The sequence below is a fragment of the Onychomys torridus genome, chromosome 8 (assembly GCF_903995425.1).
Source record: "Onychomys torridus chromosome 8, mOncTor1.1, whole genome shotgun sequence".
Taxonomy (NCBI): Eukaryota; Metazoa; Chordata; class Mammalia; order Rodentia; family Cricetidae; genus Onychomys; species Onychomys torridus.
In genome coordinates, this window is record NC_050450.1 from 77,883,357 (window position 1) to 77,908,578 (window position 25,222).

At 42.9% G+C, this 25,222-nt stretch overlaps 1 protein-coding gene across 2 annotated transcripts in view; it reads right to left on the bottom strand.

Annotated features, from left to right (window-relative positions):
* Positions 1-25,222, bottom strand: part of Ankfn1 (ankyrin repeat and fibronectin type III domain containing 1) — a 384,629-nt gene that overhangs the window by 246,119 nt on the left and 113,288 nt on the right. The window contains exon 1 of one of the 2 annotated variants that reach the window (XM_036197223.1): positions 3,772-3,826. The exons of the other annotated variant lie outside the window; for it this stretch is intronic. The gene's annotated coding sequence lies outside the window, so the exon portion shown is untranslated. Of the gene's footprint in view, positions 1-3,771; positions 3,827-25,222 lie in introns of those variants that run through there. 2 annotated transcript variants of the gene reach the window in all.

Here is a 25,222-nt window from a genome sequence, read left to right on the forward strand (position 1 = left end):
TCTCATTTCTCTGTGAGCTGGCGACACAGACTCCTGGAAACCTTTCATGTCACTTAAGCACTGTTTAAGCCTTATAATTAAATGATGAATTTCTTAGGATTAATTATTCAAATATCAAAGTGATGGGTTTGAGTAAGGAATAGACTATCTTTCTCATCTGTGCTAAATAACATAATCTGGACTGTGCGTGTACATACCAAGCTATCAGTTCTAATGAAGCCTTGCCTTTGAAGTTACAAGATCTTTTTTGAAGTCCACATATAAGAAATCTGAAAGACAAGACAAAATAAAAGAAATGGCACTAAAATTCTTTCTCACAAAAGCTGCCCCTGATGGGCACTGTTCTAACCCCCTCTACCTGGGGAACAAATGGCTGCAATTAGTAGCGTGTCAACTCTGACAAATTTCATTCATCTTCTGCAGCGTTTAGAAAAATGGTCTGCACCTTGTGGCTACGCAGCAGAGGGCGAGCCTCCAGGCATCTCAGGCAGGAGGATTCTGCCTCCCCTGCCGCTTCCCCACCTACACCGCCTCTGTCACCAATACTTCTTGCTCAGGACCAGTCCCAGAATTTGGGCATCTTGGTGTCAAAATGAAAAGTAGAGTCCCTTGTTCTAAAAGGTCTCAGATTTTCAATATATTGACAGCAGAGCAAAGAGATAGTGACATTGTAATAGATGACCTCTATGCCTGTGCTCAGATGGCTAGCTCTGTTAGTCCAGCATCAGTTCAGAGTAGAGCAACCTGGCTTCCCAGCTTCCATGAAGCTTGCCAGCTTCTGTATGTTTGGGGTCACTGGACACTCCCTAACCTGCAGTTAAATTGTTACTTCCAAACCCACGCACGAAAGAAAGAGTAAAGGCTTAGTTAGCATCCCAAACCCAGCAAATCATGGCAGCTTGGAAAACTCTGAGGCACAAGAACTCAGGTGGGAAACCCTAACTCTTGGGATAGCTCTCACGACCAGAGTTAGCAGGGTCTCACACTGAGCTACATTGCCAGTTCTTTGTATCACTGTGTAGCTCAGGCTGCCCTTGAACCCCTGTTTCCTTGCCTCCTTGGAACTGGGGTTATAGGTGCAGGTCATTATGCCTGGCTAACCTTCATCTCTGACTAGCTTTGGGGACGATGGCTTGCCATGGATGTGCTTTTGAGGCCAACAGTGCATTATGCAGACTTCAGATTGCATGAAAGTGCTAAATTCCACCTAGAGGAGAGACCTAGAGTTTCAGCTTTGGGCTTCAGTTTAGTGCTGTGCCTTGGGGACACCAGATCTGAAGATTGAGGGAAGATACAAACCTGGGAAGTTTTCAATGCTGTTAAAATTAAAGCTAGAAAAGGGGCATGATTGGGGCCTCAAAAATTCCAACAGGAAATCAGAGAAGATAATGGCAACAGCTTCGGAGTGTACCACATGTGGAGAACTGTTGGAAGACAGTCCCTTAAAGCTACTAAGTTGAGGGATCTGGATTGGCTACATGGTTCTCCACAGAGCTATCCAGGCAGGCTAGGAAGGCTAAAATGGAATGCTCTGGAGTTCATCCATTTGGCCAGTGAGACAAGGGTGTTTTTGTTTGTTTGTTTGTTTTTTCTGTAGGGGTGAAGCAGGGTTGATGGATGTTATAGGAATTGGATGCAGTCAGCCTTCCCTGGAATTTTCAAGAAAACAAGATAGCCAGCCTTGTGATTGTGGCTCTCTCCGCTGAAGGATTTTGCCCTTGTCCGTTATCACATGACATTTGGCGCTGTCAGGAGCATTTTTAGACTATCATGATGACTATCATGCAGGAGCTACTGACTTCCTGTGCTGCACAGAAAAAGGACCCCCAACGGTGGTCAAGGCCAATGTTGGTACTGCTGAGACTGAAGGCTCTGCCTGTGCCAGCTGCTTCTCACATCGCTGGAACACAGACGACTTAGAGCAGGAGGAATTTATTTGGGATCATGATGTCAGAGGTGTTAATCCATTCTACTGGGGTGGCCTTGGTAGAGCAGAACAGTTTGTTTCATGGAGGGCCAGCAAACAGAGAAAGGGGCAACCTTTCACTCTGCTAGCTTTCTCAAAGTTACCCTTGTATTTGGTTCAGGAGTCAAGCCATGGCACCCACAGTCCTGTTTAGAAACATCCTCATAGATACACCCAGAGGTGTGCCTCACTCATGTCTGAGGTCACTAAATGTAGTCAGGTTGGCAATGTAGATGACCCATCCCACAGTCCAAGGGAAGCCTTGAGTATGGATGGAGGCAGATGCTGGATGGACTGATTCACCCCTACTGGGACAGCTAGATGCCGACAAGATTTATTTGAACCACGGCATTTTTGGCAGCTTCTAAAGTGACTGCTGTCACCTGTCTTAATGAACAATCTCAAATTACAAAATCAGACATAGCATCAGGAAGCAAACAGAAAGATATGGCAGGAAGCAAGGGAAAGACTAAGGTGAGAAGTACTGGGATGCAACATCAGCACCACAGATAGGTAAGGTGAGAAACCACGTAAGGGCCATATTACCCTTTTAAAGAATGTCAGGGTGGCTTGAGAAGAAAGGAGCCTGAGAGGGAAATCAATGCTAGAGGCATTCACTGTGGAGGTAGGTGGATGCCACAGACATGCCACTTCTTGCTGTTAATCAAATAGTGTAATGTTCTCAAGGCCCGAGGACTTAAACTCTGAGAACAGTCAAGGTTTGGGACAAGAGCATGCTTCAGGCAGTGCCAACATGAACTACATCAGGAAGAGTTTTTCTTGTAGCATCACTTGAAATCAAATGCTCTGAGGTGAATTTGCCAGCAAAGGAAGGTCATTGTTCAGAATTGGCTCCGATGGAGTTGTTCCTATAATCACCTATGGTATATTGTCAAAATCCAGGATATGGACCGCACTCCCAAGTTGTCCTTACAAAGAAGCTGGGTGGGGCCTTGGAACCTGCATGTCTGACATGCCTCTGGAGGAGGCTGATACTGCCTGTTCAAAGGCACAGCCTAAACACCTGGCCTGCAGAATTCTGGTGTACTAATGCTGTGACTTGAATTTAAAATGTTCCCCATAGGTTCATGTGTTTGAACGCTTGGTCCCCAGCTGATGGGCTGTTTGAGAAGCTTGTGGAACCTTTAGGAGGTGAAGCTCTGCTGGTAGCAGTGGGTAACCAGGGGCTGGTCCTGAGGCTTTGTTGCCTGGCCCCACTTCCTATTTATTCTCTGCTGCCTGGGTGTGGGTGCGACATGACCAGCAGCTCTCTGCTCCTGCTGCCGCCATGCCTTCCTCATTCTGTATCCCCTTTGAACTGTAAGTGAAAATAAACCCTTTCTCCTTCATGTGCCTTTTGTCCTGATATTTTGTTACAGAGACGAGAAAGTAACTAAGGCAGGGAGGCACAGATGGCCAATTCCAAAGTAAAACAAAAATTTGAGGAAGAGATATAGGGCCCTTGTGAAGAACCCATCCTTGGTTCAGCACTTGGTAGAGGGGTCAAACTAGACTGGAAGGAAAGGGGGCTAGAGTATGTGTCACAGGACTGAGCCACAAAAGACCCAAAGAAAAGAACCACCATTGAGATGTCTTGATTTTGCAAAATTAAGAGAGAAAGAACAGAATCATAAATACAATTGACATAAATGAGAAATTTTTATAATTTATGCCAATTATATTTATGATTCTAAGAGAGGGAGTCAGGGAAGGAAGGGAGGGAGGGAGAGAGGAAGGGAAGGGAGGGAGGGAGGGAGGGAGGGAGGGAGGGAGGGAGGGGGAACAGGAGAAGCAGGTCTGTTTACCTCTTTGTCCCAAGGATATGGGAATCCCAGGTCACAGTTAACTTCTTCACCTTTGTTGAACCACAATTATTATTCCCCGTGGTCTACATTCTCAGGTCACAGACTCCAATAGGGCATCCTTAGGAAATGGCAGTAAAGCATACTTCTCTTTTCTCCAGTTTTTTAAAATTGGCTCCTTCCTGGGATAATACTTTGGGTTGGGCTGATAGCCAAGATTGTGGGTCTGGTACTGTAAATTGCATCTTCCTTGTTTACTGTGTCTACCTGCAGCAAAGTCAGTTGAATAGTCAGATCTAGAACAAACCACTTTCTATGTTTCTAAATCCAGTAAGAGAATGTTTAATAAAACCATGACATACTCATCTAGTAAGAGACTATCTTATAGCCACTGGGGGGAAAATGTAGCTTTATGAACAGTTGTAATTATACAGAGGAAGTGCTATGATATAATGTTTAGGGGAAATGAAGTTGAATATGTAATATCACATGTACTTGGGAATCATAAAATAGAACATTAACATGCAAAGCTGCCAAAAGGGATGCTGAAAATACACACAAGGGTTAATAGTAAATAGAGAGAATTTTCTCCAAGACTTTCCATGATGAACTTGAGTTTCATACATAGTTGGGGTAGTAAACAGTATTGCTCATAAGTATGTTAATGAACTTGTTGTATTAGCCTTAGCAAGAGATGATAGGGACCTTTGCTTCTTATAGAAAGCAGACCAGTAGATGGATTTCAAAAGGGTAAAGAAGATATGAAGACATAGTTGGAAGAGATGGAGAGATTTATGACTATGGTTGCAGAAGAAAGATCCAATAGGGATTATTGACCAAAATACCCTGATATTTCTTGATACTTCAGGATTGAGACAGAGTTGATGCACTGTAGGAGAAAAGACGTCCAGCAGAGCTGACTGATAATTGCTAACCAATTGCAGAAGTGTGAAAGTAGGTTTTAGCACTCTATAGATATAATGAAAATCAACAAAGTTGGGAATTACTTTAATGAGGACCACATGGAAAAATAGAATGGATTGGGGGAAAAAATCAGAGTTTTCCCTTTGAAAGGATGGCTACAGTATCACTTTCCTTTATAAATGAGGAATATAAACACATTGTCAAAAATACAGATTGTCAAGAGAGCCTAACAAAAATATTTTAGCTTTCTGCCAGTTGAGTCAAATAAGTTTAGCTTGTGATTTCAGCATCAAGAGAGAGAAACTGGTGGTTTTATGAGGAGCTTTCACAGAGAGCAAAGCAAGAAAAATTGCAAACAGATGATATGTAAATAAATATTTGCATCCACCGGCATAAATATTTGGAAGTGCCGACAACTTCTAATTATTTTGTTTTAATTGGTTCACACAGAAGCTAATTTTTGACAACTGGACTAGGCCAGTTAGCACTTCAGTAGCTGAGCTAAGGCCTTTGATCTTAAGAGTACTTTTTAGGGACACAATTCTCTGGGTGCCATGAAATTCCTTTGTTCCATGAAAATAAACTCTTCATTTATGCCCCACCCAACCCCCAAACACAAGTATTTTCAAGTCTCCTTCTGCAACCAAGGACATCTTGGTCTAGGAGAATGGGGCTGGGGAGGATGTGACATCACGTTCTTGAATCTAGTAGCAGTAGGGCTGTGAGTGGGAATATAAAGAGGGACACAGCTTGTAGAAGTGTCAGACGCTAGCTACACTGTCTACATTGAGACTATGGCTTCTGATCCATATAGTGCGATCATAAATCCTGCCCAGCTTTCTGATACCGTTACAGAGAAAGCAGGCACAGTATGACAGCTTACCCATATCTTGTCTTCTTGTCCCTAATACATTCCTTACCATCAGCTTATTTTACCAGTTATATATTTTTATTAAAAAGTCAGACACATGGCTATATCCAATTTTATTGGGCTTCAAGCTGAGCCTACAACCAATGAATACCAAGAGCAGGAGAAATAGTCTTCCCCAGGGGAGAGCACACCAACTGGCTATCCAATAACAAATGGTCATCCCTGGAAACATACATACAAATAACATGGTATAGACTTAACAGGTCATATTTAGGATTTGTGTGTGTGTGTGTGTGTGTGTGTGTGTGTGTGTGTGTGTGTGTGTGTATGCGTGTGTGTGCTGACAACCCCCAATATATTGCATGTAACAACAATGAATGAAAATGGAGGGAAGTAAGAAAGGATTTATGGGAGGGTTTGGAGGGAGGAAAGGAAAGGGGAAATGATTTAATTATATCTCAAAACATAAAAGAAGCCTGAGAAAAATTAAGCTCGTTTGCTCTTCCCTTTTTTCTCTGACTCTTTCCTACCTGTGTGAGAGATTGCTTTCCTGACTCCTTTATGAATGAAGTCACGTGACTAATTCTGGCCAATGAGTTGAGAGTAAATAAGAAGACCACAAAGTCACTTTCTTCAGCCCCAAGTGCAGGAGCTGGGGGTGCAAAGGTCTAAAGTGTCCCCTTCTTCCCTGTGGAAGTCTGTATGTGGGAAGGTCTTCAGACTGATGCCTGGAAAGTAGCATGTATTGATGATGCCCGAGAAAGCCCATTTCACAGTAAGGCTACAGAGAGGAGGTATTCATCCAGACTGAAGTGACTTGCCTGAATCTCAAGCCCAGCTTATTTTAAAAATGTTTGAAATAAAAGCAAAGCATGTTTGTGACACAGTTTAGAAGCCAAAGAATTTGAAAAACAAAAAAACAAAAAAACACAGTGTCGGTAATGCCAAGTTCCCTGACCCGGAAATCACAATGACTACCACTTTGGTTGACACTTTACTTTATTTAGTAAGTGCCTATCTTTTTCCAAAGCACAGTTATAAATGGAGGTGCAATTTCTGCCATTTCCTTATGTTATGGTGAGTGTTCCTTGGTTTTAAACAGTTACGGAACATTCCAACATGTGGAGAGCAGCTTCTTCCACCTGATTTTCGTTTCCCATTTCCAGCATCCTTTCTTGTACAAGTCCACGTGCTGCCACTGTGAAGTGCTGCACAGGGTCAGAAGACCAGGGCTATCTGTTTGGAGGGGGAAGGGCATTTCCTATTCCAAGATGCATGGGTCCCAGATGATTTCTGAGAGTTTGGCTCGGGCAAGGCAGAGCAAGGCAGGGATTGTCTGTATCCTCAGAGAGAGGTACTCTGAAGCAGCAGGCAGGCAGGGAGTAGGGTGTAGTGGAGAGTTTATACTCCTAGGGTAAGAAGCTCCCTAGATGTCCTGCAAGATATGGAGAGATTAAAGAAGGCCTCTGATGGTGCCTCAGGTGCATGCCAGTGTTGAAGAAAATTGTCTTGGTGGCCAGATGTAGGCCATCGAAACTGGAGGCAAGGTCACCTGCTAGAGGAGCCCTGTGGGAGGCTGTGCTGAGGGAGAGGAGAAGGCTCCCCACCTTGGTGCTCATTTGGGGTGCTCAGGAATGCTTCAGGGTGTTTCTGTTACTGGTCACATGACCTTGCTGGCTGGGACTGAGGCACAGAGCTCTGCTAGAGCTTCTTCTACCAGAATAGTTATCATACCCTTGTCTAGTAGTGTGCAGGTTCTCCGTGATAGTTCACTTTTGAGTGACTCTGTCATGAAAAGGTGTTTGCAGAAATTACCCCCTTTTAAAGATGAAGAAATTGAGATCAGGAAGGTGACATGTTTCATCTAAGGTCAAATTCCTAATCCATGGCAGAGTCAGAATTACAATTGAGGTTCCCTGACCTCACTTGTGGACTTGTGGCTCTTTAGAATGAATGCAGATAAAGTGCCACATTTACTTGTCTTCAGAATTTAAGAAAAATCAAATGCTTACACTCAAAACCTGGCTTCACTTTTCTCTTTCCCCTGGATGCTCAGAATTTGGTGGGGACAGTCACACCTGCTTGCTCCTCTATTTAAACATGAAAAAATTTCACATTCTATGTGTTTCAGGAATGCTCCATAAATATTTGATGGTCGGCTTGCCACCACTCATGTATTTTTAAAATTCAGTGAACACACATACATTAGGTGCCAAGGCTATGCAGTCTTTTCTAGGTGTGGGGACACAAAACTCCATGTGAATGTATTACAGGAGAATGTGAATCGACATGTAATTGGCCTATGCACATAGAGATGTGTCACAGAGGAGAAATTGGCTTAGGAATTGGAAGTGGTACGAGGGTAACTTTTGCCAAGTGAAATCATGGGGCACACAGTCAGGCTTAAATTTCGGAGAAATAGTTCTTAAAAAAAACCTTCTTTGGTATAAATTTGTTCCAAATATTGTATGGGATGCAATCATGTGAAAAGCACATTTGTGGTTGATATATAAAGGTCAGATTGAACTGGGGTGCTAAATGTTGTTTGGCCAACACAGGAGGTATACTTGGGCAGGCTGGAGAATGCCGGGGTTGGTGTGGGCAGACAGAGGTTCCATCCAAGAGACGGAGTTGTCTGTAAGCACCATGGATCAGGAAAAGTGAGGACTGTGAGAGCCAGAGACCAGGAAAGAGGACCAGCAAAGTGGAAGGATCAAAATCGAGTTTACGTGATTCCATTGTTGTAGGAGTTCTAGGTGATGGCATGAAAGCCAGACTCAAAATGAGGAGTATGACCTTTGCTTGTTGGAAAAGTGGGGAGAAAGTCGTTCTTTTCAGAACATGCCTTTGAAAAAAATCTCACAAGAATCAGATTTAAAAAGATAGAAAATAGATGAGGGCTAAAGAAGGTCATTAAACAGGAAATGAACAATAAGAAGTCAGTCTCTTCCCTTTAAAACCACCAAATGTAAACATAATCAGAGAAGACTGTATTTGGATTGTCAACAAAAATATAAGGCACCCATGAAACTCTGAAATGTGCAGGACTCACCTGACAAAACAAAACAAGCAAACCACATCAAACCAGAACAACAAAGCCAAGCAAGTCTATCAAAGATGTAAAGGGCAAAGAAAAGAAGGAGAGGGTGTGCTGTACCCCAACATCAGAAGAGCCAAAAGTTTATATACTGTAAAGATGTACATTTTCTCAAAATTTAGTTTGAGGATTAATGAAGTCACAATAAAGATCCCAGGGTGCTGAGAGGATTGCTGTGAGTTTGAGGCCATGCTGTGTGCTAGGCAGTGAATAAGCAGATCATCCAGGGCCACACAGTGAGATCCTGTTTCAGGAAAACAAACAATAGGTAATTGAGCAAGATGTCCCACTGGGATATAAATGCAACTTCAAAATGGCCCTACTATTTTGTTGGATTCAATAAATTAGTAAGAAAACAGGAGAAATTTAAGAAAAAATAATCATGGAAGAGTGGGCTGTCTCTCTATCCCTGTGTTAAAACGTCCTCAAAGCTTCATTTCCTAGATCAGAGCTGTGTTGGAGGGTAGAAAGACAGAGGATAACAGAACACATCTGACAGCCCAGAATCAGGCCCTGGTGTTCGAACACCCTCTCACATGGCAGGAGAGTCAATGTGGACCCTGCCGGGAAGGCGAGAACCACTCAGGGAAAAGCATTCCAAATAGCTGGATATCTAACTGGCAAAACAAAGAAACAAAACCCCAACAACAATGAAAGAACAGAAAAACAAAAAAACAAAAAAACAAAAAAACATTTGCTTTTCATAGAAAACACCAATTCTATGATGTATTAAAGAGTTAATTGTGTAAATTAAGTCCAAAGGAAGACAATAAGAGAAGCATTTATCTGCTCTTTGGAGTTGAAGTCTGTTCTTTGTGGTCTAAAGGTCTTTGAGTGAGACACACCCAAGCAAACACGTAGAGGAGACATGTTCTTTGCAAAGTAGTTGGTGACTGCAGAGGGAGGCAAGCTGGCTTGGCTAGATAGAAGATCATTGGAATAACTCAGGCTAGAGATAGCTGAGCTGAGGTTTGACAGTGGAGAAAGAACCGGAGAAAGTTTTGGAAGCAGGATCAGCTTCGCAGGGAACTTGCCCTGTGGACTGTGTGTCTAGACATAAAAGAATACTATCCCTTCCCCACAGTTTGTAAAAGGGTAGTTTTTGTAAAAGGGACTATCCCTTCCCCACAGTTTGTAAAAGGGTAGTTTTTGAGTAAAACCTATTTTTATTATCCTTACATATAGGACCTCCCCACAATTCAGGTCTTTTAAACACCATGCCTTGCATAATCAAATTCAGTGTTTCCCACTTTCTATGTTTTCTTTTCTCAGTCTCTGGAAACATGATATAACTAAGTTCCCCTGTAATCGATAAAATATTGTACAGTGTGTGTGGAATCAGATATGTCTGTGTTTTTATAAATGTACATTAGAGAGGGACGGGAATGGAACAGAACAAGGCTGACTTGTTCATGCTTTTTAATATAGATATGTTGTACTAAACAGCATGATATGTCATAAAACGAAACCCAATACTCTGAAATGAGATTGCAGTCTCTCCACGTTTCAATGGCTTTCCTGGGAGACAAATCTTCTTTCATTTGGACAAACACACAAGAGCGGTTTTTATGGGGTACTAGGAAATACCCAGCCATAAAGTTGCATTGCTGAAGCAAGTACCAACGTGATTACAATCAAGTTATACTTCGATCCACTCCCGGCAGAAGTTCAGTGTCAGGTTAGACTAGGCCATTTGTGTGTGGCACAGTGTGATGGGTCACTCTGCTTGGCCACACATGTTCCCTAAGTATTTAGTATTCTATGAGGTTCCAGAGCCATCTTGGGGGCTGACACCAACTGAAGAATAGCAAGGATCCTGATCTGAGGAGGGGAGAACACTTGATCTAGTCTGCGGGAAAATGTTTAAAATTTAGGATCCCTCCCCATTTCACTCCACTCACTCACTGTGCTCTCATTTCCTTCCGTGCATATATGCAGGAAATAATAACTCTTTACGTTTACCTGCCCCACACCCCCAGTGGAGGCATAACTTCAAATTTTGGAGACTCTACCAGGGATGTCCAACCCATGGCCTGCAGGCTCATGTAGCCAGATTAACTATGAGTGTGGTCCAACACACAATAATAACCTTACTTAAAACATCATTAGGGTTTTGTTGTTGTTGTTGTTGTTGTTAATTTGTTTCTGTAACTCAACCACATGGTTCTCCAGCATGAATGTTACAGACAACATCATGCCTCAATGTCATGTAATAAATATATGTATGCTTTCATGCACAATTCATGGACCATGAGTTTGACACCCCTGGGTCATGTGTGTAGCCCAAGATAACTCCTAACCACCCATTGTAGCCCAGAGAAATAAAAGGCTGGACATACCTGGTGTGCAACTCTGTTTTGTTCTTATTAAGTGGTCCATCACATGTCAGTAAGTAGTATTAAAATGGGCAAGGGGAGGTACAATTTAGCATCTCACGCAATACTGATGCATATCATTTGCAGTCGGTATCTGAATATCTTTACTTAGTAAGCTATGCACAGGAGCAGCCGTTAGTTGAGATGTGTACCTGTAACTGAATGGAGGCTGAAGAGCTGGAGGCACTCACAGAACAAAGAGAACCATATGCTGAGTGACACTAAGTCATTACCTCTGAGTCTGGCTGCTGTCAAAACCCCATAGTTTTCCTAATGGAAAGATAGAAACAGCTTGAGTTCATTCAACTTTTGGCCCAGAAGCATCTGCCTCTTCCTACGAAGTCAGCTGTGTAAGGCCTGATGTTTGATGGGACACTAAAGGTCGCAGACAATGACACAGTTGTGATGAGGAAACTCCAGGTGGAGGCCAAGAGAGCAGAACTATCAGGAGCCGAGTTCTCTTGTGGAGCTCGAGAATCCATCAAATAAAGCGCATCCCACAAGCATGTATTGAGGGCTTGTTTGTAGAGTCTGGGTAGACCCAGGAAGACGCTGAGAGGGACAGACCTAGCTCTTCAGGCAGCAAAGAATCTGATGATGGAGGAAAAAAAAAAAAAAACAAAACAACCAGAACTTTTCAACATTTGAAGTGCTCAGTGCTTGCTCGGTGTTTTGTACAGAGTGTGTGGATGTGCCAAGAATGCACTTGGGGGATGGGGAGATACTCAGCAGGTAAAGTGCTTGTGGAGCAACTAGAAACCCCAGTCTAGATCCCTGAAAGGCATGTAAACTCAGATGCAGTAACCCATGTCTGTAATCTTAACACCCCTGCGACAAGATGGGGGGTGGCCCAGTGTAGCCTCGAGTACATGGCAGAGACCTCATCTCAAACAAGGTGGACCAACACCTGAGGTTGTCCTCTGACCTCCACATGCAGCCAGCAGCTGGCACATGGCCCTCTCCATGAATATGCACACACACACATATAAACAGAGATTAAAAATAGAGAGAAGGAACTGGCTTCCTGACAGAATCCAGGAAGATGCCAGCCAAAATGGAGGAGTTTGAAAGCCGAAGGGCGAGCTGTTGACGTGGGTTGAAGAAACAGTCCTCCCTCTGAAGACAGAATTGTAAGAAACGTAACTCAGTTGCTTGTTTCTATGGTCTTGCCCCCATTCTCCTCCCCGATTGTCATTCCTCTGGTGCTGTCCACCTTTGTTTTGGACACAGGGTCTCCCACTGGCCTGGCATTAAGTTAGGATAGGCTGGCTAGCCAGTGAGCCTCAGGATCCACCCTGTCTCCCCCCTTCTTGATAGAAGCACAAGTAGGGTACCAACATGCCTGGCTTTTTCATGTAGATGCAGAGGATGAAACTCAGGTCCTTAAGCTTGTCCACAAACACTTTATCACGGAGTGAGCTATCTCTTCTGCACTGGGTTATTTTATTTTTTTAAAAGATTGTCCTTAGAGCACTTTTAGGTTTATAGTAAAACCAAGAGAAAGGTGTAAAGAGTGCTCATATATCCCACTCCTGCATGGGCATGGCTTCCTCTATCACCATAATACCTTTGTTAACTGTGGTACATCTATACAGTGGGATCTATCCAGTGCTAAAAGAAATGAGCTCTCAAGTCATGAAAAGGAAGAAGATTAAGATGCATATTAATAGGTGGAAAAATGGGGGAGGCTACATCCTGTATGTGTCCATCTACATGCCATTCTGAAAAAGGCAAAGTTACGTAGATGTTGAAAAGATTGCTTGCCTGTGCCTAAGAAGAGAGAGCTACAAGCTGAACCACTGGGTCAGGAAGGTACTTAAGGCCCTGAAGCTACTCAGCATGACACCATCATGGTGAAACCACAGGCCGTACAATGGCAAGAATAAACCCTACTATAAAGGAGGGAATCTGAATGGTCATAGTGTGACAAAGCAAGGTCATCAGGTTGTAATGAAGGTATCACAGCACCTGCTTAAGGGACTCTTGGTTGCTTTTAAGTTTTGGGGACAACGGTTCTAGTTGTTATGTGAAATCTACATTCAGGCCTTTGTGTGAACCTAAATCCTCAGGTGAATGACAAGGTCTAAGACTCAGTTGTATGGTACAGCGATGCTCAGTTTTGCCAGAAACCACCAACTTGTCTCCTGTCAATGATGCATCGAGAGTTCCATCAGATGCTCCACTTTCTCATGGGGTTCATGTTCTGAACTCTGGCCGTTTTGACAGATATACAGAAGCTTCCTGTTGTTATTCTAATCTGCATTTCTCTAGCAACACATAACAGGTGGGTAGTGACAGCTCAGCCTCTGTATGTGTGTGTATGTGTTTGTATACAGTGTGTGTGTCCATAAAGCTATGTGCACACGTGTGAAATACACACACGCACACACGCGCGCGCGCACACACACACGTATAGGTGTGTGCAGATGGAGGTCAGAGGTAGATGTTGTATTGGGAATTTGAACTCAGGTTTTCATGATTGTGCAACAGGCACTTCACCGACTGAGTCTCTTCACAGCCCTTGTATCTCAATTTTGTTCTAATGTGCAGTTCCCTGGTAACAGATGATGTGCAACCCCCCTCAGACTCATTTGTGACCAACTCATCTTCTTTGATGAGGTGCCTCTTTAAGGTCTGTGGTCCATTTTTAAGTTGGGTTCTTTCTTTCCTTATGGAAGAGTTGGAGGAGTCTGTTGTGGTCCATACCTTCAGTGCAGTATACAGAACCCTGTGGGGCCTTATCCTCTTCTGGAGTAGATGTTTTTTTTCTGAAGCCTAAGGAATCTAGAGATGTCATTTCCTGTGACACAGCCTTGTTTTTTCCTTCCACAAAATCACCCTATACTTTTGCTCTAAAACATGGATCCCACAGGTCATCCTGGAACACTTTGGAACCAAAAAGCTATTGGAAGCACTGACTAATGTCTGGTAGCTCTGTCACTTTGGACAAGCCATTTAACCTCTCCTAAACTGTAAAATGGGATAATAACACAGATCATTCCTGACTTACACGGTTGTCAAGGATCAAACATGATAATGTATGTGAAAGGACTGTTTATAAGATTCATAATGCTACTCATATGTGAAGGATTATTATTTTTATATGCTCAAGAAGGTTGGCATGGCTGCTGTCCCAGGTGACTAAAAAGCATATGTGATTTTATTTGCCCCAATAATTTTATTCTTATTAGTACTTGTTCAGTATACTACATGGGTATGCACAATGCACAAAACATTTATTCTTCTTTGGCCACAGTAACTATGCCCCCTCTCTCCAAACTTACCCTTGTAAAAACAAGTAAGACTCATAAAACAAAACAAAGGCAAAAGAAAAAAAAAGGAGGAGATGGAGGGTGGCATTATCCATAACCACGTGCCATCAAAAGGTCTCACCTGCCACTTTGCAAATGAGCTGCACTTGATGACGGACAGCAAATTCTGCTGACCAAATGACTCCCAGGACACATGGATCTATTGATCTTTCATCTCTCTCTTTTCTCCCCTTTTCATTTTTCCTGTGGTTTCCTAACCCTCCACTTTAGGAGGTAAACACAATTCTGGCAGAGTCCCGGTCTAATTTAGTTTATTAGGGCTTTTACTACGAGTTTTTAAGCACTCACTGATTTTCAAAAACACATTAAAATGGCCATGGCCAATCTTGTAGATTGGTACAAGCCCACATTTCCCAAATGACTTAATAATAGTCTACAACCTGTGCCAGACAGAGAGTAAGCTCACCATTAGCTTTTCCCACCACTTCAAGGCTGGACATTGTGTTTTAACTTTAGGGTGGGAGGGAGCCATTTGTTTCATTCACCATGCTGGTCTCCTCCCTAGAATTTCCTCCTACAATTTTATAGGTTCCACTGTCCTGGAGGGCACATTAAGTCCCCAAAGGACATCTTTGTGGACCATTTCTGGAACTCCAGACCTGCCCCAGCCTATTCTTGGAAAGTGGAGTTTTAGGGATGTTTTTCTAGACAAAGTTTGATATTTTGAACAGAGAGGGTTGTAAAGTCTATGGAGAGATTCTGTCTAGTGGCAAGATAATTAAAATTGAGATGTCTCTGAGTCTTTTTCTTTTTCTGTATTCTTTCCCAATCATTGAAGATAAACAGCAAAGATTTATGTAGAACAAATGCATGAATGGGTAAATACTGTCAGGTTATAAACTGAACTGTAGACTCACGTTCTATTAGTGGGAACTCTCTCTCTCTCTCTCTCTCTCACACACACACACACACACACACACACACACACACACGATACACACAAGTATAAACTAACAAAGACACACAGGGATATACACACAGAAATACACACAGAGAGATACAAAATACACACAGACACACATATACAGCCCCACACACAGACTTGCCTCTCCCTCCTCCACCGTGTATCACTCTAGGGTGACAAATGGATTAGAATTTCAGTCATGTTTCTAGGTGGCACTAAGGAAATATGGTTTAGGATATTGATAGAGACTGGTGAAAGACCAAGGTGACCCTTGGCCCACAAAAAGACAGACCAGCCAGGAAACTCTTCTCCATAAACACTGTGCCTGAGATCCAGGCTCTGTTGCTTATGGGAAAGCTGTTTGTTTGTTTTTATTTTTGTTTTGGTTTTTTAAATCTGTCAGACTACTATTCTTTGCCAGGTGACCCATAGAAGTAGTAAAACTCCCTAGAGTTCTTCTCTGAGTGATGACCTGACCCTGGACAAGTCACTTCAATTCTAAAACAAGACAAAATGACACAAGATTTGCTGGCTTTCAGAGAGGACGTTAGAACCAAATGGGATCATGAGGGCTATGCTTTGGATGCAGACATTTGAAATTCTCTAAATAATATCTAAGGCACAAAGGAGACGTGTTCTTCGACTAATTATAGCTATATGGACAATGAAGTTGTTTTTTAACAGTAGAGAGAAAGCTAGTTCCTGTGTTCTTTTATGTAGTATATATGAATGCAGATAAATTCACATGTGTGTAAGTGCATGGCAGATATATGCATATGCATATGTCTGCTTGTTTAATGTTTGTTTTAAGAGGATAACAATAATGATGAGAAAGCTGGAGGCAGGCTGTGGTCGGAGTGCTGGGAGGCTCCTTTGCATGGTCTGCAGCTGTAAGAGTGCTTAGGAATTAATTTGTGAATTCGTCTTTGGGAGCTGAGCTCAACTTGCAGAGTCTCCATTTATTGCTGTATCATCTCAAGTAAACCACTTGATCTCTCTGAGCTCAATTCATCATCTATAAAATAGAAAGGACCAGTGCCTGCCCACAAAGTGTGTGTATGTGTGTCAGGTAAAATGTGTGTGTGTGTGTGTGTGTGTGTGTGTGTGTGTGTGTGTGTGTGTGTGTAGAGTCCATATATATAATTGGTTTTTTGTTTTTTGGTTTTTCAAGACATGGTTTCTCTGTATAACAGTCCTGGCTGTCCTGAAACTCACTCTGTAGACCAGGCTGGCCTCGAACTCACAGAAATCTACCTTTCTCTACTTCCCAAGTGCTGGGATTAAAGGCATGTGCTACCACTGCCCAGCACATGTATATTGTGGTGATATATTGTGGACCATAATAAAATTTGCCTGAAGATCAGAGAGACAAAGGAACAAGCCACTGCCACTTCTTACCTCTAGGACTCCTCAGCCTGAACAGCTTCAGTTCCTGTCTCTTATGTACCTTTCTCTGCCCAGCCATCACTTCCTTCTTAGTGCTGGGATTAAAGGTGTGTGTGCTTCCCAAAGCCATGAGATCTCAGGTGCTGGTATTATAGACATGTGATTCCCAAGTACTGGGATTAAAGGTGTGTGCCACCACTGCCTGGCTCTGTTTCTCTCCTAGATGGAGTCAATCTCATGTAGTCCAGTGTGGCTTTGAACTCAAAGAGATCTAGACAGATCTCTGCCTCCCGAGTGCTAGGTAAAGGTGTGTGCCACCACTGCCTGGCTTCTATGTTTAATCTAGTGGCTTGTTCTGTTCTCTGATCTTCAGGTAAATTTTATTAGAGTACACAGTATATCACCACAATATATAATTATAAAAACTATATTTTGGGAGCTGGTTCAATCAGTCAAGGGCTTATTGTGGACACATGAAGACCTGAATTCAGATCTTGGCACTCACATAAAAGCTGGTTACAGCACTGGGGAGGTAGGGATAGGCAGATGCCTGGGGCTTGTGGCTAGCTAGTCTAATGGAATTCTTGAGCTCCAGGTTTACTGAGAGACCTTGTCTCAAAAAAATAAAGTGAGAGTCACTGAGGAACACCTCTTCTGATGCCCTTCGTCTCTTCACTCACGTGCACACACTTACATACACATATACCTGCACATGTGCTCACAGATACACAATGTCCACCTCACACATAAAATGCTAATACATTTGTAATGCACATGCAATTGCCCATAGCCATTTCTGTTATAGTGTAAATTAAAACAAAACAAAACAAAACAAAACAAAACAAAACAACAAACTGTGTGCAAAATCTTCCCATTTCAGAGACCAGAATACAAACAGAACTAAGGCACTACATGGGAGCGACTCAAAAATGTTCCAGATATAAAGGCATTCGCATAGGAAAGACGAGACTTCTAGGCTGTGTTATGCACATGTCAGACAGAATTGACATTATTTTTCTAATAACAAAGAGCATCACTCATTCTCTAGACTCAAACAGCCAACCGGACCCTGGGGAAAGGCGTATATAATGTTAGCAACTTGAAATAGAAACTGCCTTTGAAAGCTGCTCAATAAAGAGCCCTTAATGCACCACACGGAGCGCAGGACCACGTGTTTTGTAGTTAATGAACCTAGAAGCTGAGGCCAGTAGTGTGGCTTACAGGGTGGTGCTCCTTCCTTGATGCCACGAGGTAAATTAGCATCACGTTTTCTGTCGTGAAACTTTCAATAAAGAACTGATTATAGAAGGCATTAAGCCTTTCTGTAATTACAGCTATAAATATAGATAGATAACCAAGTCGTTTTGAGCACTAAAATCAATTTTACTGTTTATGCACTTGCCCTGCTATATATTTAGCTGTTGACTTTTAACTCAAGACATAAGCAGCTGGTGAAAAATACCCTTAGAATACTAATTATGTTGTCATGGGGAATGCCAATAAATGTTGCCCTGAGGAGGGTTAATCAGGACTGAACACACTATAATTGTTTTACCCACTGAAACGTTATATGTGGGGAGAACCTATGATTTCATCTCATAAATTCAATGCTAAATGGTTTCCTCTGGCTATTTCAATAGTGTCATCCCTACCGTGCTGAAGTTCCAGTTGAGTGCTTAGCTGCATGTGCAGGCTTGGGGCTCAGGAAAGCCATCCATTCTGAATCATAGGTTGCAAAGTGGGGTCTAGGAAGAGAGGAATGGGCTCAACAGAGTGGACGCTGGATCCTCTCATCCAACCAAAAGCAGAGAGGATGAGTGCAAGGAGGGGTGAGGATAGGGTACAAAGGACCAAGCACCCCCAGCCTTCTCAGATCATCCCTCTTCTAACCGCCTATCAGAGACAGGGAGTGACCCTGTCCCCTAAAAATGTGGTACAGTGAACTAGCCGAGTAATACCTCTCTTTTCTTGGGGAGGTCAAAAAAAGAATGGAAAGAGAGGCCGAAAGAATTCCTACCCAAACCATGTATGATGACGGTGCATTGCCTACAATCCCAATAAACAGGCTGAAGATTTCCAGTTGGAGGTCAGCCTGGGTCACACAGCAAGACCCCATGTTCCCAAACCCACCTACCCGCAGTTCTCTTTGTTTACTTTGGTATTCATGTAACTATTAGGAAATGTGGAACTCCTTCAGTTACTCATCAAGTCATACATAAACTCAGTCAGCTATGATAGAGAACCCCCTCCCCCAACAAATGCTTTTTGATTTGAAGGAAAGTTGCTGCCATCTTGGGGGCAGCAAGGCAGGAATGTTTATCAAACACACGGCCTTTCCTTGGCCAGGCCTTTGACACTGGGAGATAATGTCATATATTAAGTTCTAGCCAGAGAAATCAAGTTAACAAAAATAAATAAATAAAAATAAAAAGGTATCTTTGCCATGGATCAGATGACTCACGTCGAGTCCTCTATTTTGCTCCACCAAACTGTAAATCATGCCTGGTACTAAAAACCTAGCCAACTACCCACACTAATGAGGTCTTAGATCTTCGAGGAGAACCTGCAACCACCACTTTACTAGACCAGCACAATTCTTAATTGCAGCCTACAACTTCCCTTACACCCACAGAGAAGTGTAGCCATCACCCTGCATCGAGGAAGCCTCTCTTTGTAGCCATCAGAGACCATACGGACAACCACAATAGGTCATAGTGCCGAGACCAACTGATGGTGGGGAGCCCAAGTCTAATAGACACATCTACAACACAACTCTCCCACCTAAGGTTCAGGAACATTGCAGAGGGGGGCCAGAAGATTATAATAGCCTGAGGACCAGGAAGTAAGAGTATGTCTACCAGAAGTGAAGGGGAAGCAGCATCCAGGATATCTCAACAATACAACAGCCAATGCAAGATCGGGACACTGACAATACCAATAGACATTCTCATTTGGAAAGAAGAAATCTCAGGGCAGCAGCAGTGGTAGAGTGGTGTGTGTGTGTGGGGGGGGGGGGGTGTTCTCCCTCTAGACATAGAACTATAGGTCATTAATGATTGACTGGGGAGGAAGGAGAATTAGTTTCTCTCAGGGATGAGCTCCCTGATTGGTTAGCCAATACAAAGTGGTCAACCTGGAAATCATATACATACACGCAACACCAAGCAGGCTCAGTGAGTAACATTTATGTATCTATGTTCATACATATGTAACAATAATAAACAAAGGAGAAAAGGCCATCAATTTGAGAGGGAGTGAGATGGGGACCATAGGAGGGGTGGAGGGAGGGGACATGGGTGGGAGGGACCTAAGGGAGAGGGGAAGTGATGTATTTAGATTTTAATTAAAAGTTTTAAAAATTGTAAAATATTCCAGGCCAGTCTAGATTGAAATACAAAATAAATCAATTTACTGTGATCTCTGCATTTTAAAGAAGTCATGAAACCCTCAGTGTTTTAAGTAAAGCTTGTGGTTTTGTATTAGGATCACACTCTCAGCACATTTGGCCTGACCCCACATACTGCTAGCTCAGGAAAAAAGAAAAAGAAAACCATTGTTCATTACTATTAAAGCATTTTGATACAAAAATCTTCATCTGAATTTTGTGTAGTTTTGAAATTAATTTCTATATTCAAAACAACAGAAAGTTCAAAAGATTCTGTTTCACAATTATAGATTATACAATTATATATATAATTATATATACATTTATATCATACAATTATAACACAATTTTGCCATTACTGTACCACACTGCTGTCTACAAAGTTCACACTTGAGGACTTTGTAATCCAGTTACAATGAATGAATGAATGAATGAATGAATGAATAAACAAACAAAGAAACCAACAAATAAATAAATGAATAGAGTTGCAAAGCACTCTGAAGTTGCTTTGAGTAAGGCTATGTTGTTTTATGGAAATCATTCACAGTTCTTTTGGGTTGAATATAACCTGTGGGCTGTAGGCTGGACACGCCTGAAATTCCACACTTCTTGGACTCCATTCTCACTCACCCTGAGGACAGAAATCTCACTCTACCTCAGTGTCCCAGGCCACCCTAGAGTCTATTGGGGGAATTCCTAGGGATCTTTAAGCACCTTCTTAAGAATATTTCAAGTAATTTCCAGAGAGTTTTAATACATACCTATGAAATCACCTCTACTTTTGAGATTTTCCTAGTGAATCATCAAATCTGACTCTAGGCTGGCACTCTGTTTATTCAGGTACCCAGGGGCTAAAAATGTTCACCAACGAATATTGCTGAGGTGGCCAGTTACTTCTACTGCTGATGTTCCATGTCTAATACTGAATTCCACAGCTAGTTAGGGATGCTCAAACAAATGTCCTCAAAATAATAAATTTATGTTACAGTTTTGGAGATGCCCAGTTGACAGACATGCCCTGGAAACACACACACTTCATGGATCATCCTGGGTGGACAACCTGTTGGGCTGGGTGGTTCTGGGGCCACACACACTTTTCTGTGTCTACTCCCTTCTCTTTGGCGCCTCCTACATTAATCTTTAGGACTTTTTGGGTTGCTTGCAACAAAGCAAATGTGGACTTGTAAGAGAAGGGCAAATGGCACTCATCCTTGAGACCAATAATCAGCTGATTTTAAAGGTTAATTCCATTAACATACAGAGACAAGTAGCGGGGAGGAAGTTCTTCAGCACTCCTGCATTTATGATCAACCCCATTGTGACTTTTTGTTTTTTGTTTTTGTTCGAGACAGGGTTTCCCTCTGTAGCTTTGTGCCTTTCCTGGAACTCACTTGGTAGCCCAGGCTGGCCTCGAACTCACACAGATCCACTTGCCTCTGCCTCCCGAGAGCTGGGATTAAAGGCGTGTGCCACCACCGCCCGGCTGTGACTTTCCTTAAGAGGTAATAAAGTCAGATCGGAAATTATAAGCCTTGCTAGAAAATGCTGTAAGTAACAAACATCAGTGATATACTAAAGAAAAATTCCCAGGATCTCAAGAGCAAAAATAGTAATAGAAATAAAACACATAAAGCAAAACAAAACCGGCACTGGCAGCTACGGTAAATGAAGTAAAATTAAGGCTTTGGCTACAGTAGTTCTGCACCTTGACTCCTACTGTTGCGAACACTGTGGGCTTTAGCTTACAGGATGCATGGTTTCTTAAATGCTATACTAGCTATTTATTCTGAGTCCCTTCCTGATTCCAGAGCATGAATCTAGCCAGAATGGTGGCGTATAAAGTAGTAAATTTGCTCTAAGTAGATTATGTAGACAAGGCCCCCTTGAACTCTTTTACAGAACTGATGGGCCGGGAATCCCCAGGCTGATTTTGGTGCTGGCTCTGAGGACTCTGCTCAAGGCTAAGGTGAGATGATGCTCCATCTCATACCTCACCACCATTGAACACTTGGAATTCATTCCCATGATGGAAAACCAAAATACCATCTGTGTTGTTGGGTGGCAGCTGACAGTATTCACACAATGGCCTGTGATGGATTCTCCTTGAGCATAGGCCTCATCAGGCATGGGTACGTCATACAGCTCAGGCAGAGAGGTGGGTAGCTAACTGGGGACTCTCTTTGGAAACACAAACTAAATTGTAGAATGAAGTCTATAAGATGAATTGCTAAACGGTCTTAATATTAAAAAAACAAACAAACAAACAAACAAACAAACCAGAACCAGATATTGGGGTTAAAACTGAGAGATCAGAGGAATAGGACAAGCCACAGCCAATCTTACCTCACCTACTTCCTGTATCCTCACGCCTATATGCCTTTCTGTTCTGTATCTCACTTCCTCTCTCTGCCCAGTTACATCACTTCCTGTCTATCTGTACAGACCTCCAAACCTCTGTGGTTAGTTCTGTTATTAAAGGCATGTGTCACCATGTCTGGCTCTGTTCCTTAGTGTGGCCTTGAACTCACAGAGATCCAGATGATCTCTGCCTCCCGAATGCTAGGATTAAAGGCATATACTACAATTGCCTGACTTCTATGTTAATATCGTGGCTGGCTTTTTCCTCTGATACTCAGATAAGCTTTATTAGGGTACACAATATATCACTACAGAAGTCTGTAGTGACAAGTCACTTATCTACTCTTCTCATCAGTGTGGAGGGATGTTGTCACTCAGAGCAGAGTGATCTTTCTAGCTGTGTTACTTTGCCTGTCTCAAACACCTGATGATCTAATAAAGAACTGACTGGCCAATAGTGAGGCAGGAGAAAGGATAGGTAGGGCTGGGGCTGGCAAGAAAGAGGATAAATAGAAGGAGAAATCTGGGAGAAAGAAGAAGTAGCCAGAGGAGGAGGACTCTAGGGGTCAGCCACCCAGCTACACAGCAAGCCATGGAATAAGAGTAATATTACAGACATAAGAGAACAGAAAAAACCCAGAGGCATAAGGGCAATGGGATAAGTTTAAGTTAAGTAAAACTGGCTAGCAACAAGCCAAACTAAGGCCGGATATTTATAATTAAGAATAAGCCTCCATGTGTGATTTATTTGGGAGCTGGGTGGAGGGCCCCCTAAAAGAGCAAAAACAAACAACATGTCCATCATACTTCAATGAAGAGTCATACTTCAAATGATACAATCTTTTCTGTAGAATGAATCTTAAATGGTTGTAATTATTAGGGTGCACAATATTTTGGGGAACACAATACCACCACACTTTTCTCAATAAATACGTAATGGCTGCCCAACCTGTAATGTAGATAGACTATACAATGTGGGCTGCATGCTCACATCTTCCTGGCTCTTTCCCCTGCTTCAGCGTTTGCTTCCATGACTGCTCCTTGGGAGGATTATTTTCCTATCCACACAGCAGGTGATGTGGTTCATTCACATACAAGGAGTGAGAGCATCTGGACCTCAGGTCCGGTTTCCTCCTCTCACCTAACATCTTTGGAGGCCAATCATATTCAGACCACAGAGTGAGGCACAGCCCCGACCAAGCAGCCACAAGGAATGGTGACAGGAGTCTGCTTCGCTCTAAATGGAATTCTCTTAACTCCTTATGCATGCCGACCAGGAACCAACATAACATCTAACACACTGCCTGATCCCATGAGTTCCCAAGCTCCTATCCATCAACCCTAAACTTTAAATTTGAGTAGTAAATACATCTGTCTCACAAAGTCCCAAGTATTTATTACAGGGATCACCCACTTCAGGAATTTAAACAATGTTCAGACCAAGGAAAAAACTTATCTACCAGGGTATTAAACTCTCTTCCCTTCTCTCCAGCTGGCTAGCAAAACCTGGCATAAAAGCAAATGAACCAAGTATGTCCCTTTCTCCTCTCCCTCAGTCCCACACTGCCTGGCCTCTTTAAGTCCTCCTTGTCCAATCACATGGATTTACATCATTTACACACACACACACACACACACACACACACACACACACACACAGAGAGAGAGAGAGAGAGAGAGAGAGAGAGAGAGAGAGAGAGAGAGAGAAATGTGACTTCCTCTCTTCCTTCAGGATGGCAAGGAACCATGGGTCCCTAACTGTCTACATGTCACTCTGCAAAAACTCAATTTAAATTAGAAGGTCACAAAAAGCTATTTGCTTGTTTCTGCTTCTCCTGCCTTCTTCCCGCTACTCCTTCTTGCTACCACCTAGTAATAGGCTATTAATTCCAGCCTCCCCTAGCTGTCTGAGGTGTAGTGTGTGAGCTGGGGCTACATCCATCTGAGCTGTGTGTCTGGTTATTTTAAGCATTCCCTGTTAGCAGAAAGAAAGGCTGGTTTGTCCACTCCTGCCACTGTAGCAGAGATAGACAAGGGTTGATAGCTGAACATCAAGGGCTGGGGAGCTTCTATAGCTGGGATGGCAGGGGCTGCGACAAGGGCAGGGACAGCAGGGGCTGCGACAGCAGGGGCAGGCATAGGAGAGTTTCCAGCTGCAAGATGGGGCAGGGCTGGTGCAGGAGGAATGTACCCTGGGAAGAGAGGTGGTGATCTGAGTGGCACCACCTCATGCTCACTGGTCTCACTGGCTCTCACTTTATGAGCTGAGTTACTTGTCCTTGATGGAGACCCACAGGGGAGCTGCAATGTGTCTCGTGAATACCCCAAACAGTGCCCGATACATAGTCTTGTTAGCTACAGTCATTACCTGTGACATCACAGTGTTTTGGTGGGGACTTGAAGGACAAGTAACTGTGTGGAGAAAGAGTTTTTCCTCCCAACCAACCAACCAACCAACCAACCAACCAACCGCACGCACGCACGCACGCACGCACGCACATGCATATGTGTATCTCCAGGTGATTTCCCCTCCTCATTTCTCTCTTTGGGGGATAAAGCTTAAACTTTATAGCTTTCTTCTAGGTCAGAAAAACGGAAGCACCAAGGGGCTTCTCCACACACGGAGCACACATTTTCGTATCTTGCTGTGTTTAGAGCTGAAGCTGTGCAGACACCATGAGCCTCTGGTGTCTCCTTAGAGAACAGCAGAGAAAGAAAAGAATCTGGGTCCAAATGCTGGTGAATCCACATGTAGACAGCGTTTTCCTTTTATTACCTCAGATGGTAAGTGGGCTGATAGGGGCACAAGAAAAGAAATCGTA